This window comes from Pangasianodon hypophthalmus, chromosome 22 (assembly GCF_027358585.1).
Source record: "Pangasianodon hypophthalmus isolate fPanHyp1 chromosome 22, fPanHyp1.pri, whole genome shotgun sequence".
Taxonomy (NCBI): Eukaryota; Metazoa; Chordata; class Actinopteri; order Siluriformes; family Pangasiidae; genus Pangasianodon; species Pangasianodon hypophthalmus.
In genome coordinates, this window is record NC_069731.1 from 773,217 (window position 1) to 788,593 (window position 15,377).

The window sequence follows — 15,377 nt, forward strand, 5'->3', positions numbered from 1 at the left end:
TAAGCTCAGCTTCCACCAACATTTTCTAGCCTATCTAGGAGAATATTATGATCTCCGGGACTGGACAGCTGCACTAAGGTCAAGCAACACAAGCAAAGAGCCACAAACCTGATCAGAGGCCAGTAGTAGGTCATTTACCACTTTAACCAGCGCTGTCTCTGTGCTATGATGAGGCTTAAATCCTGACTGAAAGATTTCATGAATGTTATTCCTATGCAAGTGTGAGCATAGCTGCTGTGCTACAACCTTTTCTAGGATCTTGGAGATAAAGGGGAGGACATCTGATGGGGTTGAGGTCAGGTTTTTAATCAGGGGTTTAATAACCACTAGTTTAAAGGATTTAGGTAATTTTAATAGAGGTCCGATAGCTTCAGGTGGTATCTCTTTGAGGAAGTGTATAGGTAAGTACACAGGTTGATGATTTTGAAGAGGAAATTAGTTAAATTAGTTTTGTCAGTTGGATGGAGTAAAAGAGTCTTATTGCTCTGTTGACATATATTGTTTTCTACATGGTTAGTGATCAAATTGTCTGACTTGAAGTAAATTCCCTGAAATTTTTGCCTGATATTTTCAATTTTGTCTTTAAAAAAATCATAAAGTCGTCACCACTGCGTACTGTTGGTTTTTGTGTTTCTGTGTTGGTCTTGTTCCTAGTTTATTTTGCTACTGTATTAAATAAGAATCTAGGATTATTTTTGTTATCTTCTATTAGGAGAAATATTCCATGCTGTTTGAAAGTTAGTTTGACGCTATTCAGGTTCCAAATTTCGAAAGGTCTGTTATAAGGTGCGCATGTGTTAGTTATGGCAGGTTTTCTCTCTAATAATTCTTCTTTAAATGGGGCCACATGATCTAGGATCTAGTGGAACGTTGACTCTAAGCATTCGGTCACCTGATTGTGTTCTGTGATGTCCGATCAAGGTCGATAACTCTGTACAGTAGCTGATGTGATTGCACGCTTGATGCGGTAGCATACCGAAGTGCGTATATTACGACTAAGACGCATTTTAAACGAGATGAGGTAATGATCTGAGATAGCTTCAGACTGTGCTAGTGTGACTGTGTTTTCTATATTTAATCCAAATATTAGTATTAGATCAAGATCCATGTGAATGAGCGAATACTATATATTAAAAAAGGTGATAACGTAGTAGAACGAGCCCATTAATATTAAAATGAACCTGTCATTTGCAGCTGCACTACTGTCAGAGCTGCTGTTATAGAAAATTAATCAACACCTTCTGACCAATCACAGTCCAGAATTCAACAGCGATGTGGTATAAGGTGTTGTTCATGTTGGTCCCTGTGGTTTTTCAGCTTGTTTAATGTATTATTAGAAGAAACATGTTACTGGTGGTGTATTACTGCTGAAGTTAATAATTTCAGTTAAATAAATGTTTATGTAAAGAGTTATTATTAACTTTCTCTCCCAACTCAGTGTGGAAATCACGCAAATCTTGATTTAATACTGACATTTGGATTAAATATAGAAAACACAGTCACACTAGCACAGTCTGAAGCTATCTCAGATCATTACCTCATCTCGTTTAAAATGCGTCTTAGTCATAACATATGCACTTCATTATGCTACTGCATAAAGCATTCAATCACATCAGCTACTGTACAGTTTTATTAAGTTATTGACCTTGATTGGTTCACCATCTGACATCACAGAAGTCGATCAGGTGACTGAATGCTTCGAGTCAACGTTCTGCTAGACTCTAGATGTGCCAGCTACAGAAAATGTGGTGTTTCAATATTCTTTGTCTGTTTTTAACACTATAAAATGACAGTATTTATAGTTTACTGTAACGATGAACTTAAGAATTAAAGTGAAGTAACGTCCACAACATGCATTTTATTCAGTCTTTATTTCAACCCATATAATACTGCAAAGCTGTGACTGGCTTCGAAAACTTCTCTTCTTGTCCATCTTTCTAAACTGACGAGCCACAAATGCACGAACGCTGCACTGGACCTCAGAACGGACGCACCGAGCTGGATCCAGTTTCCTCAACTGAAGTTTTCACATCGTCATCTATATAAACAGAAATATTAGAGTTTTTATTATTTAATACACATCACATAATCTGCATGCAAGAGGTGAGACATAGTTAGCCTCGCACCTCTGGGGTTGTGGGTTCGATTCGCACCTCCGCTCTCTGTGCTCGGAGTCTGCATGTTCTCCCCGTGATTCGAGGGGCTCCTCCAGGTCCTCGGGTTTCCTCCCTCAGTCCAAAGCCATGCGTTGTAGTTTGATGTAGCCTGCGACCCTGTGTAGGATAAACGGCATGAAAACGAATGAACAACAGCAACAATAACTATAATTAATAACACCATAATTATATATTAATCATTAGTACTGTTTATTCTACTATTAATAATCATAACAGTAGTAATTAATCATCAATAATTAAATATTTCAGATATGCAAATCACTGTACTGTCATATAAAATGTTTATATTGAAAATGTATATGTGCTTGAGTGTATTAATCCAGCTACAGCTGAATGTTATAAATTAATGAAGTTTAATTAAATACACAGTGACGCAGTAAAGCAATATGTGGAGTTGTGAAGTGGAGAGTAAAACTACTTCACACAATGATTATTACACTGTTATAAACTGTGCGTGGTTATAGACACTGTTTTCACACACTATATTCTCATTATATTAGGTTTTGGGTGACGAACCTCGACGCATGAATAATTTGCTGAACTTTTTCCAGGCCCACACTGCACATCTGCAGATCACAGACCACACAGCTGAACCATAACCACCTGAAACAAACAACAGGAATTATTCCTGAGGAATAAACTCTACAATTTATTTACAGTTGAGTGCAATAGTTTGGATCCCCCTGGCTTTTAAATGTTATAAGGAAAAATATACCTCTATTTTTGTCATTTAGAAGCAGAAAAAAAGAAAGAAAAGTGGGTGAATTCTGCAGCTACAACAATCCAAAATCATAAAATCAACAGAAAAACATTTCTGAAAAGTGACCTCACGTTTAGAAACTATGCAAACTTTTAACATACACTATTTGACAATTTTGTTATAGTTTTTGCTATAAATTACTTTTCTTCATATTGTTCTGAAGTTACACAAACATTCAGGGATATATTTATCTCAAAGGAAGAAGCAATCATGCTGAACAATCACGCTGAGAACATAGAATGCGACGCTGCTTCCTTTTTCTGTTGTGTAAAGAACATGCAGCGTGTGTAAATACATGTTCTGGTACATAGCGACGTATCAGCAGCACATTATCACAGCAAATATAACCATTAAACTAACAAGTAAACCAAAAACACACCAAACTGAGTGCTTCTCTGGAGAGTGGCTACAGGCTAATGCTAGCATGAAACACATAATGTGGTCAAAACAGTAAAATATTCTACATTGGAACATACACCAGTCAAAATCTTGAAATCTTTGAAACAACTTCAGTTATTTGCAAACAATGAGGAAAATGTAATGTACAGATAATCAGTCGGCTTGCGTGGATTGCTAACAACGCACGATACAAAAGCACATGGGCATGCTGAATTTCTCTCGTGCCGATGGTTAAACTAAACAAACGACTTAAAGTAAACTCCAGCCTAAAAACAAATCAGATTTACCATCATTGTTAATGAGGATGATTGTAAATCTCTGCATTTTTGGCAATAAACAAGTTGTTTACAATTTGGCGACAAAATGGCGACAAAAGGACGCTCAGAAATTGCGTCATGAAAAAGCGTCATGAAAATGACGTAGTTAAGCTCAGCCATCGTTCCTCCAAACTATTTCCGTGAGCTGCTGCTATTTACTTTACATTATTCCAGAAACCAGCCCTCAAATAGTTAAAGATCAGAAAAATACAAGAAAACTGTAGCTAAAAGCTGCCTCACTAACGAGCCATTAGATAACGAGTGAATTATAATTCTGTAATAACTTACCAGCGTCGTTATATCGGATTCAGGATGTGGCTTTTAGAAATGTAACCAGGTTTCTGAGTTTTGCTCTCTGTTGCTCTCTGGCTTCTGCTTTTTGTAAAGGTTTTAATGTTGTGTTCCATGTTAAAGTTTAGAGTCTTTTTATTTTCTCGGAGGAACTGAATTTATTTCTTTTGACGACCCAAACATTAAAAAAATCCCATGAAGCAATCGGGACACTGCAAAAAAATCCCATGAAGCAGTCGGGACACTGGATATCACAGAACTCTTGACAGAAATTAAGCAGCATTCAGGCAAAATTCACAAATTCTCATAAAAGAGTATGAAGGTTTAAAGTAGGAGTCCTTTAGATAGAAAAGAAAGTAAAACTAAATTTCCACCGCCGAAGTGATTTGGCCAAAAAAGCTCTCCAGGTTTATTGATACCAGGTCAAAATGGAAAACAGGAATAATGGTCCAAAAATTCTGCTAACCTCCATGCTGTACGTGTGATAGAGAATGAACCTGTGTCCAATCTTATCCAGAAAGAGCTGCTATGGGTTTCTGCAGCATTTAGACAAAAGTCTCATGAAGTCTCATGAAAAAAATGTATGAGACCTTTAAACAGAATAGACAAGTAAAAGACAGTTCCTGTCCCACTGCTGAAGTGATGCAGCCAAAAGAAAATTTTTCCGATGTCTCCTCACACCAGACCAAAATGGGAAAAGAATAGACTGAAAAAAAGACAAAAAAAGGTCCTGTGAAATTGCGAGTACTCACATCTACACTGTACGTTTAAACTCTGTGTGGGAATGAAAACTGCAGAATGAAAATTCACCACAAGGATGTTGCACATAAGGAAATTGCAAACAAATATCTGTTGCAACTGGTTGTGCAGTTGTTTCGACGCTTCATCTTAACAATATCAGTTCTTTTTCTTCATCATGTCAAATGCCTGTGAAGATGCACCTAGTTTTTGGTGTGAATAACTGTGTTTTGTGTGTGTCTGTGTGTGTGTGTGTGTGTTTAATTAGTCTACACACCAGAGTGAGACTGTGAAGGAGAAAGAGAGAGAAAGAAAGTGAGAAAGAGAGAGAGAGAGAGAGAACCATAATGTAAAAGCATAAACATAAACAGAACTGAAGTAATGCAGATTCTGATAAAAGTAATCAGACATAAATGTTTACATGGCTGCTCTTCTTTTATTTAAAGGCTTGTTAAAAGGACATTAACACACCTCATTCAGCTGGACAGACATGTCTCTGGCCTCAGTTGGTTTACTTTATTCTAACGGAGGTGTACACGTGGATGTTTTCTATTCAGCTATCAGTTGGATTATTGGTGGAATATTAAACTGCATAGCCACTGATGATGGGTAATAAAGCCTGACTAGCTGCCCAGTATTGGCTCTGTGCAGTCCATTCAAGTTCTCCATTAACACTAAACTCTGCAAATGGACCTTGTTTTTTTGACAGAAGCACCTGGATTCCAAAGGTCAAAATATTTCGGAAATGTATCTTCATTCAAGTGAAAATCGTAATAAAACACTCGTCTTGTTTAAACTAATATCACAAAGAGGTCTTAATTGAAGTCTTTGATTAATAATTCACAGCTCTGCATGACTGAGAAAATCAGTTGATGAGTTGATGTCAGTGGTGTCCTGTAGCTGCTGATAGGACTTGCAGAGTGAGGAGGAACTTTAGACCATTCGTTTTAGAGCACTAGGCTGAGGGTCAGCTGCATGAACAGTGCTTTTCAGGTCTAGAATAGCTTAAGACTGGACTCTGACTTGGTCATTATAAAACAAAACTTTTCCTTCTGAGTTGTCAAGCTGACAGAAAGCAGCACGGGGAGAGGAGCAACTCAATGAATTCATTTGATCGTTTCACACTGTTGTTCTGAGATATCAGCTAATTCTGATATTCCCTCATAAGGGTTTGTCGTGATTAAACCATGGAAATATTTAGGGCATTTTTAGACAGTTTAAAACAAATTGAGTCAGGCGTCCAGGGTTTGAGCCTTTAATACTCTAAAGTTATAGCAGCACCGTATGTTGAAAGTAAAGTGTCTCTTGTTCAGTCTCTGTTTTATGAGCCTCAGTCGGAGAAGAACTGACGCACTGAGCTCTGGAGCTGTACTGGTTCAGTCTCCTCCACCGACAGTTTAACATCATCACCTATAAACAGAGATATCACATCAAACAATTAAATATTTCAGATTTGCAAATTACTGTATTGACAAATTTAAATGTTTACGTCGAAAGGATGTTTTATTCAGCTAAATTAATGAAGTCAATTAAACACACAGTGATGCAGTAAAGCAATGATGCAAGAAGGATGTAGAGTGTAAATCTGCTTTACACAGCGGTTATTACAGTGTTATTCATTCTGCATGGTTATACACACTGTTTATAACACTCCAGCTGTGTTTCTCTATATTCTCATTATTTAAAAGAAATATAGAACACTCCCATATGGCACAACCCTGACTTCGCAAACAGAGTGAAGATAACAAACATCACTCCATGGGTAGAAAAATGCATTATGAACCTTAAACATATATGTAAAAACAACACCTTTACATCATTTCCATATCTAGCTGAGAAGCATGGACAAGAAAATAAGAAGTTATTTAATTAAGAAGTTTGGGGTGACGAACCTCGATGCATGAATAATTTGCTGAACTTTTTCCAGGCCCACACTGCACATCTGCAGATCACAGACCACACAGCTGAACCATAAACACCTGAAACAAACCACAGGAATTATTCCTGAGGAATAAAATCTACAATTTATTTACAGTTGAGTGCAATAGTTTGGATCCCCCTGGCTTTTAAATGTTATAGGGAAAATGTACCTCTATTTTTGTCATTTATTTAAAAAAAACAACCTAGAAAAGTAGAAAAAAAAGAAAGAAAAGTGGGTGAATTCTGCAATAACAATCCAAATCACTGAAAAACAACTGAAAAACATTTATGAAAAGTGGTCTCAGGTTTAGAAATGATGCACTATTTGACGATTTTGTTATCCGAAACCTGTGAGACTGACTTCATTCTGTCTCAAAAGAAGACACGCTCATGCTGAAAAACTACACGAGTCAAAATGATGTTGAAACGACTTCAGTTACTTGCAAACATTGAGAAAAATGTACACTGAGAAAACCTGCATGAAGAGAAAGATACAAACACGGTAGACTTTCACTCGTGCCCGTTAACTCCAGAGTTTATCTGTAAAATCTGTAAAGATTTACCATCATTGTCGTGGACAATCGCATGTTGTAGCATTTCGTTTGACCAAAGATTTACCACCAGAGATTAATGAAAAAAGACTTTTACTGTAATTTCTCAAATGAAATAAATAAAAGGACAACAAAATGGCGCAGTTAAGCTCCGCCCACACGCCACGTTTCGGGCCTGACCTGCTTAGCTAAAAAACATGAAAACTTTAGCTAAAAGCTGCCTCACTAACGAGCCATTAGATAACGATCAAATTATAATTCTGTAATAACTTACCAGCGTCACTGTTTCAGGCTGTTCTCTGTGTCGCGCTCTTCCTTCTGCTTTTCCTATTGGTTTTGCTGTTGTGTTCCATGTTTATGTTTAGAGTCTTTTTATTTGCTCAGATGAACAGAAATTATTTCTTTTGAAGACTCAAACGGTAAAAGAAAAAAGTGAGCAGCAGTTCTCATAAAAAAGAATGAAAGTATAAAAAAAGTAGTCCTTTAGACAGAAAAGAAAAGTGACAAGTCGAACTCGACGCCATCAGTGTGGATGATTATGCTCAAAGTGGAAAAAAAGGAATAAAGGACAAAAAGGCCTGTGAGATTCCGAACGCTCGCATCCACCCTGCACGTCTGAACACCGCGTGAGAATGAAAGCAGCTTTGTTAGGTTTACTGTAAACAAAGTGTAGAACAGGTAGAACAGGTGTCTTTCCGTCTGTACGAGATTCTCGTTAGCGTGATGTGGTTGAATGTTTGTAGGATTAGATTAGATCTGATTAGACGTTGGCGTCGGGTTTGACATGTTATGACGTGTTATTTGTTGTGTAAGATGAATTTGATCATGTGCACCTGGTTTCTGGGTGTGTATAGATGCACAGTGTGTGTTTGCATTTCAGAGAAGGTTGAAGCTTACTGACATGTGAAAAGAAAAATGCTCCATAATGAATCAGCATAAAATCTGAACTATCACATTTACGCAGAATTAATTCATTAAAACACAGTCCAGGTAATGTACTCAGAGCTTTACTGAAGCTCTCTGATGGTGATTACAGACGTACGTCTTCTCCGCTGTGGTAGAGCTCCTGTTCCTGTCTGCAGAACCTCTCACACTCTGCTCCTATTGGAGGATCTTCCAACTTCACAATAACATGAATAAGACCTAAACTAGAGGCGCAGTGATGTTCTTTATCCAACCTGACAAGGTGTTGCTTTCCCACTATTTTAGGTCATTTAAAAAAGTTCGAGTTCTCCACCAGGATGCTCTATCTGTACATCTGTACTTTTCTGGTGCACCACTCAGGAACCCACTGTGTTCATGTCTCCCTTCCTGTCGCTGCTGCTGAAGAACTGAAGAACATCCTGAGAGCTTCACTGTAGACAGTGAAGGATCTCACCAAGTGATGATCAGCGCAGTGTGATTATCCTGATGGACCCACTTCTGCTCAACTGAACTGACTCCAATGATGTGTACAGAATTATATCTTCTAACTCTACACTTACAACAAGTGTACACTGATATTATACGCTTTACATCACACCAATCACATTACAGTAAAACATTTTTTATTTACTTGCTTTCCTGACATCTTTTTATGTCAGTTCCTCTTTAGTTTTGGTCCTGCATGAATAGCAAAAACCCCAATCAAGTAAAAAGAATATCTTTAAAAAAAATAGACATCATATAACCTCTGAACTAAACTGCATAATTTGTTTAAAAAAAGTTTTCTAAAATTTTTTTGACATGCTCTGTAATATAGCTAAAATGTTAGTGAATCACTTTACACATTAAAAGTATTTTTCAGCAGTAAGGTTTTACTCCATTTTACTTCATGCCTACTATGTTCTTTATGTACTTCTTAATATATGATATTTTATGTCAAAGTTCATTTGAAGTTGCATGCCACATCCGAATAATAAAACCGTCTAAACATCTGGCAGCTTCGGGGGATTTAATGGAGATTCTGGCTTTTAGGTATCAACGTTGTCACAAATGTTTCTCAGAAGAAATATGAGATTTTAAAAAAAGAAAGAAAGAAAGTTTTTGTTGAGTCAAAAGAGAAAAAATAGCCACAGCTGGATTCAAACACACAATCCTTTAATCACAAGGTAAAAGCTTCACTAGTGCACCACCTGGAAGTTACAGAATGATGTGTTAAAAAAAAAACAAGTTGTGTATTGTTCTATGGTTAGTTTGTAGTGTTGTGTTATATAGCTTGAGGTAAGCTTGTCCCACAGGGGGCGCTGTACTTACAAGGAGGTTGATGATCCAGTCTCGTGGTCAATCAGGGAACAGCTGAGTGAACTTAGTGAAATCCTTGGCCAGGTGCGATTAGTGATCAGGGATTTTCACTTCACTCTGCGTTTCAGGAGTTTCGATGTAGGTGGAATGAGATTGTAAGGACAGACAGGTGTGAAAGCATGCTTTGTTCCAAGCACTGAGCTCACATCATTTCCAGGATGTCTCAGGGTCATGGGTAGACATCCAGGTCTTTATTAGCATGAAAGAGACAGTTTCAGTGTTTGAAGAGAGATGATGGGTTTGAAAAAATTTCTCCTCCTAATGGAGTGGCCTATGAGTCAAGTCAAGTGGGTTTTCATTGTCATTCCTCTATATAACTTGTATACATTGGAACGAAATGTCGTTTCTCCAGGACCATGGTGCAAAACATAAGAGTACGCAAGACTTTATAGAGTGCAATACACAACAGTGTGAGACGAGTGCAGGACAATTTATACACAGGTGTCATGAAATCCAGGGAGTCGGATACAAGTGCAGAAGTTTTAATGATTAAACAACTAAAAACAAAAGAATTTAAAAAAATACTAGAACAAATAAAACAAAGGCCTAGACTAGGGCAAAGAACAGAACAGAAAGCTCAAGATGAAAACAAACACCACTCACAGTGCAAATACAACAACATACAACAACATACAGTATCCATACATCATATAACACTTCACCACAAAGGAAGGACAACACAGAACTTAAATAGGGAAACTAATTAGGGGAACACAAAGCAGGTGAGCACGAACAAGGAAGGAAGTGCAGCAGACAACAAAAGAAGAATTTCAAAAAAATGTGAGCAAGGGTGCCCTCTGGTGGTCTGGGAGGAAGTGTCCATGTGAACAGTAAATACACAGGACAATAAATACACTGGATAGTAAATACACAGAACATGGGCTGTAAGTTTAAACTATTGCATATTGTAGCAGTAATAATGGCAGCAAAACAAGTTCACAAAGCAGCACTACAGAAATAAATACATTCAAATTAAATTAAACAAAAATAAATTGTAAATATGTGAATTTATCCCTAAAGAGAGAGCCAGAGGTGACGGTGGTGAGGAAAAACTCCCTGAGACGATATGAGGAAGAAACCTTGAGAGGAACCAGCCTCAGAAGGAACCCATCCTCATCTGAGTGACACCCGATAGTGCGATTATAAATCATTCCCTTCTATAACTGTGTACTATATGGACAAATAGTGCAGTTGTTTAACCAGGAAATTCATCACGGTTTTCACAAGAAGTCCGGTTTGTTAAATCTATCCACTGTCCACTGATGGAGTCCTGAGTACAAAGCTGATCATGGCAATCGCAGCCCCAAAGCCACCACAGTATAATTCCCCATATGAGATCCCCAGGCCATCTCCACGGCCCCCAAGTGGCACCATCCCCATCAATCCCACTGATCTTCAGGCCGTCCATGTGGGGCCATCCCCAGCAGCAGGGAGCAATCTCAACCAATGAGAACTCCAAACAGAAGTAGGGCATCAGGATGGATCAGGCAGGTTCTGGGTTCTACAACATCCCCATGTGTGAGGAGGACAAGAAGTTCACCACATTCACAACGCCCTTGGTTCTGTACGAGTTTAACTGACTTCCGCAGGGATTATACAATAGCCCAGCAAGTTTCATGCGGCTTATGATGAACGTTTTTGGTGACCAGAACTTCCTTACCCTGCTGTGCTACTTGAACGACCTGTTGGTGGTAGCTCCGAATGAAGAGGAGGCTTTAAGGAGGCTGGAGTAAACACACAGGACAATAAATACACAGGACAGTAAATACACAGAACAATAAATATGTAACGTGGGGGTCGACAACGGAGTTGGGGATCCAAGTGCAAGGCTTTATTTACAAACGTGGTCAAAACAGGCAGGGTCAAGCACCAGCAAACAGAACAAACAAAGGCAGAGACAAAAGAGTAATCTGAAACACAGGCAATGGTCAGGGCAGCCAGCAAACAATCAAAAACAAGGAGAGCAGTCCAAGGGTCAAAACACAGGTAAACTAGGAGACACGGAAACACGGAAACTAGGAATGGCTATAAACACACAAACAACGACAATAATCAGCAACCTAGGAGCAGGTGTGAGCAACTTTTATACAGAGCAGCAACCAATCAGAACATGACACATGAAACAAAGGAACCAATCAGAACATGACACACAAACAAGGGTAGCACATGACACAGGTGGGGCAAGGAACACATGGGAAATGGAGTCCTGAGAACAATGGCAAGAGTCCAGGGTGGAGTGCCCTCTAGTGGAGTCCATGGGCACTCCAGCTGGTGATCGTAACAAAATACACAGGACAGTAAATACACAGAACAATAAATATATAGGACAGTAAACACACAGAACAATAAACACACAGGACAATAAACACACAGGACAATAAATACACAGGACAATAAACACACAGGACAGTAAACACACAGGACAATAAACACACAGGACAGTAAATACACAGGACAATAAATACACAGGACAGTAAATATACAGGACAGTAAACACACAGGACAATAAACACACAGGACAGTAAATACACAGGACAATAAATACACAGGACAGTAAATATACAGGACAGTAAACACACAGGACAATAAACACACAGGACAGTAAATACACAGGACAATAAATACACAGGACAGTAAATACACAGGACAGTAAACACACAGGGCAGTAAACACACAGGACAGTAAACACACATGACAATAAATACACAGGACAATAAACACACAGGACAGTAAATACACAGGACAATAAATACACAGGACAATAAATACACAGGACAGTAAATACACAGGACAGTAAACACACAGGACAATAAACACACAGGACAATAAACACACAGGACAATAAATATACAGGACAGTAAACACACAGAACAGTAAATACACAGGACAATAAATACACAGGACAGTAAACACACAGAACAATAAACACACAGGACAGTAAATACACAGAACAATAAATACACAGGACAGTAAACACACAGGACAATAAATACACAGGACAGTAAACACACAGAACAATAAACACACAGGACAATAAACACACAGGACAATAAACACACAGGACAGTAAATACACAGGACAATAAATACACAGAACAATAAATACACACGACAATAAACACACAGGACAGTAAACACACAGGACAGTAAACACACAGGACAATAAATACACAGGACAATAAACACACAGGACAATAAACACACAGGACAATAAATACACAGGACAGTAAATACACAGAACAGTAAATATACAGGACAGTAAATACACAGGACAGTAAATACACAGGACAATAAATATACAGAACAATAAATACACAGGACAGTAAATACACAGAACAGTAAACACACAGAACAATAAATACACAGGACAATAAACACACAGAACAATAAATACACAGGACAATAAATATACAGGACAGTAAATACACAGAACAATAAATACACAGGACAGTAAACACACAGGACAGTAAATACACAGAACAGTAAACACACAGAACAATAAATACACAGGACAATAAACACACAGAACAATAAATACACAGGACAATAAATATACAGGACAGTAAATACACAGAACAATAAATACACAGAACAGTAAACACACAGGACAATAAACATACAGGACAATAAACACACAGGACAGTAAACACACAGGACAATAAATACACAGGACAATAAACACACAGGACAATAAACACACAGGACAATAAACACACAGAACAATAAATACACAGGACAATAAATATACAGGACAGTAAATACACAGGACAATAAACACACAGGACAATAAACACACAGAACAATAAATACACAGGACAGTAAATACACAGGACAGTAAACACACAGGACAATAAACACACAGGACAATAAACACACAGGACAGTAAACACACAGGACAATAAATACACAGGACAATAAACACACAGGACAGTAAATACACAGGACAATAAACACACAGGACAATAAACACACAGGACAATAAACACACAGGACAGTAAACACACAGGACAATAAACACACAGGACAGTAAATATACAGAACAATAAATACACAGAACAATAAACACACATGACAATAAATACACAGGACAGTAAACACACAGGACAATAAATACACAGAACAATAAACACACAGGACAGTAAACACACAGGACAATAAACACACAGGACAGTAAACACACAGGACAGTAAACACACAGGACAATAAACACACAGGACAGTAAACACACAGGACAGTAAATACACAGAACAATAAATACACAGGACAGTAAACACACAGGACAGTAAATACACAGGACAATAAATACACAGGACAGTAAATACACAGGACAGTAAACACACAGAACAATAAATACACAGGACAGTAAACACACAGGACAGTAAATACACAGAACAATAAATATACAGGACAGTAAACACACAGGACAGTAAACACACAGAACAATAAATATACAGGACAGTAAACACACAGGACAATAAACACACAGGACAGTAAACACACAGGACAATAAACACACAGGACAGTAAACACACAGGACAGTAAATACACAGGACAGTAAACACACAGGACAGTAAACACACAGGACAGTAAACACACAGAACAATAAATATACAGGACAGTAAACACACAGGACAATAAACACACAGGACAGTAAACACACAGGACAATAAACACACAGGACAGTAAACACACAGGACAGTAAACACACAGAACAATAAACACACAGGACAATAAACACACAGGACAGTAAACACACAGGACAATAAACACACAGGACAGTAAACACACAGGACAATAAACACACAGGACAGTAAATACACAGGACAGTAAACACACAGGACAGTAAATACACAGAACAATAAATACACAGGACAGTAAACACACAGAACAATAAATACACAGGACAGTAAACACACAGAACAATAAATACACAGGACAGTAAACACACAGGACAATAAACACACAGGACAGTAAACACACAGGACAGTAAATACACAGGACAATAAACACACAGGACAATAAACACACAGGACAGTAAACACACAGGACAGTAAATACACAGGACAATAAATACACAGGACAGTAAATACACAGGACAATAAACACACAGGACAATAAACACACAGGACAGTAAACACACAGAACAATAAATACACAGGACAGTAAACACACAGGACAGTAAATACACAGGACAATAAATACACAGGACAGTAAATACACAGGACAGTAAACACACAGGACAATAAACACACAGGACAGTAAACACACAGAACAATAAATACACAGGACAGTAAACACACAGGACAGTAAATACACAGAACAATAAATATACAGGACAGTAAACACACAGGACAGTAAACACACAGAACAATAAATATACAGGACAGTAAACACACAGGACAGTAAACACACAGAACAGTAAATACACAGGACAATAAACACACAGGACAATAAACACACAGGACAATAAACACACAGGACAATAAACACACAGGACATGGGCTGTAACTGTAAACTATTGAGTTGTGTAGCAGTAATGTTGGCAGCAAAACGAGTTCCATAAATATAAAGTGACTGATGCAGCTTTGTAAAGTGCGAGTGTGCAGTGTGAGAGATACAAGAGAGGCATTAAATAACTGAGCCATGGTTTCATCCTTAAAAATTGTGAGTGAGTCAGTGAGTGCTGGGAAATACTGAGATTCAGAACTCCAGTACCACTTCACAGGGTGTGTAATGTATCTGCACTCAGTCATAGACAGTTCACGTCAAGTCGAGTCGATCTTTATTGTCATCACAGGCATACAGTGTGACGTACACAGTGAGATGAAATAACATTTCTCCTGGACCCAAGCTGCAAGATATTACATGTATGACATCCACAGTGCTGAGAGGACGTAAATAACATGCAACAGGAAGTAGGAGCATGCAGGGAGGGGGGGTAA

At 38.1% G+C, this 15,377-nt stretch overlaps 1 long non-coding RNA gene across 2 annotated transcripts; it reads right to left on the reverse strand.

Moving 5' to 3' along the window:
* Positions 1-1,850: 1,850 nt before the first annotated feature.
* On the reverse strand, positions 1,851-7,808 carry LOC113524793 (uncharacterized). 2 transcript variants are annotated; one of them, XR_004576944.2, is made up of 6 exons: positions 7,428-7,808; positions 6,575-6,661; positions 3,942-6,092; positions 2,694-2,780; positions 2,154-2,273; positions 1,851-2,038 (listed from the first exon to the last, which is right to left on the reverse strand). It is a non-coding gene; the product is annotated as an uncharacterized LOC113524793 (long non-coding RNA). The 2 variants fall into 2 exon arrangements; XR_004576943.2 differs by having other exon boundaries at positions 2,127-2,273.
* Positions 7,809-15,377: the final 7,569 nt, after the last annotated feature.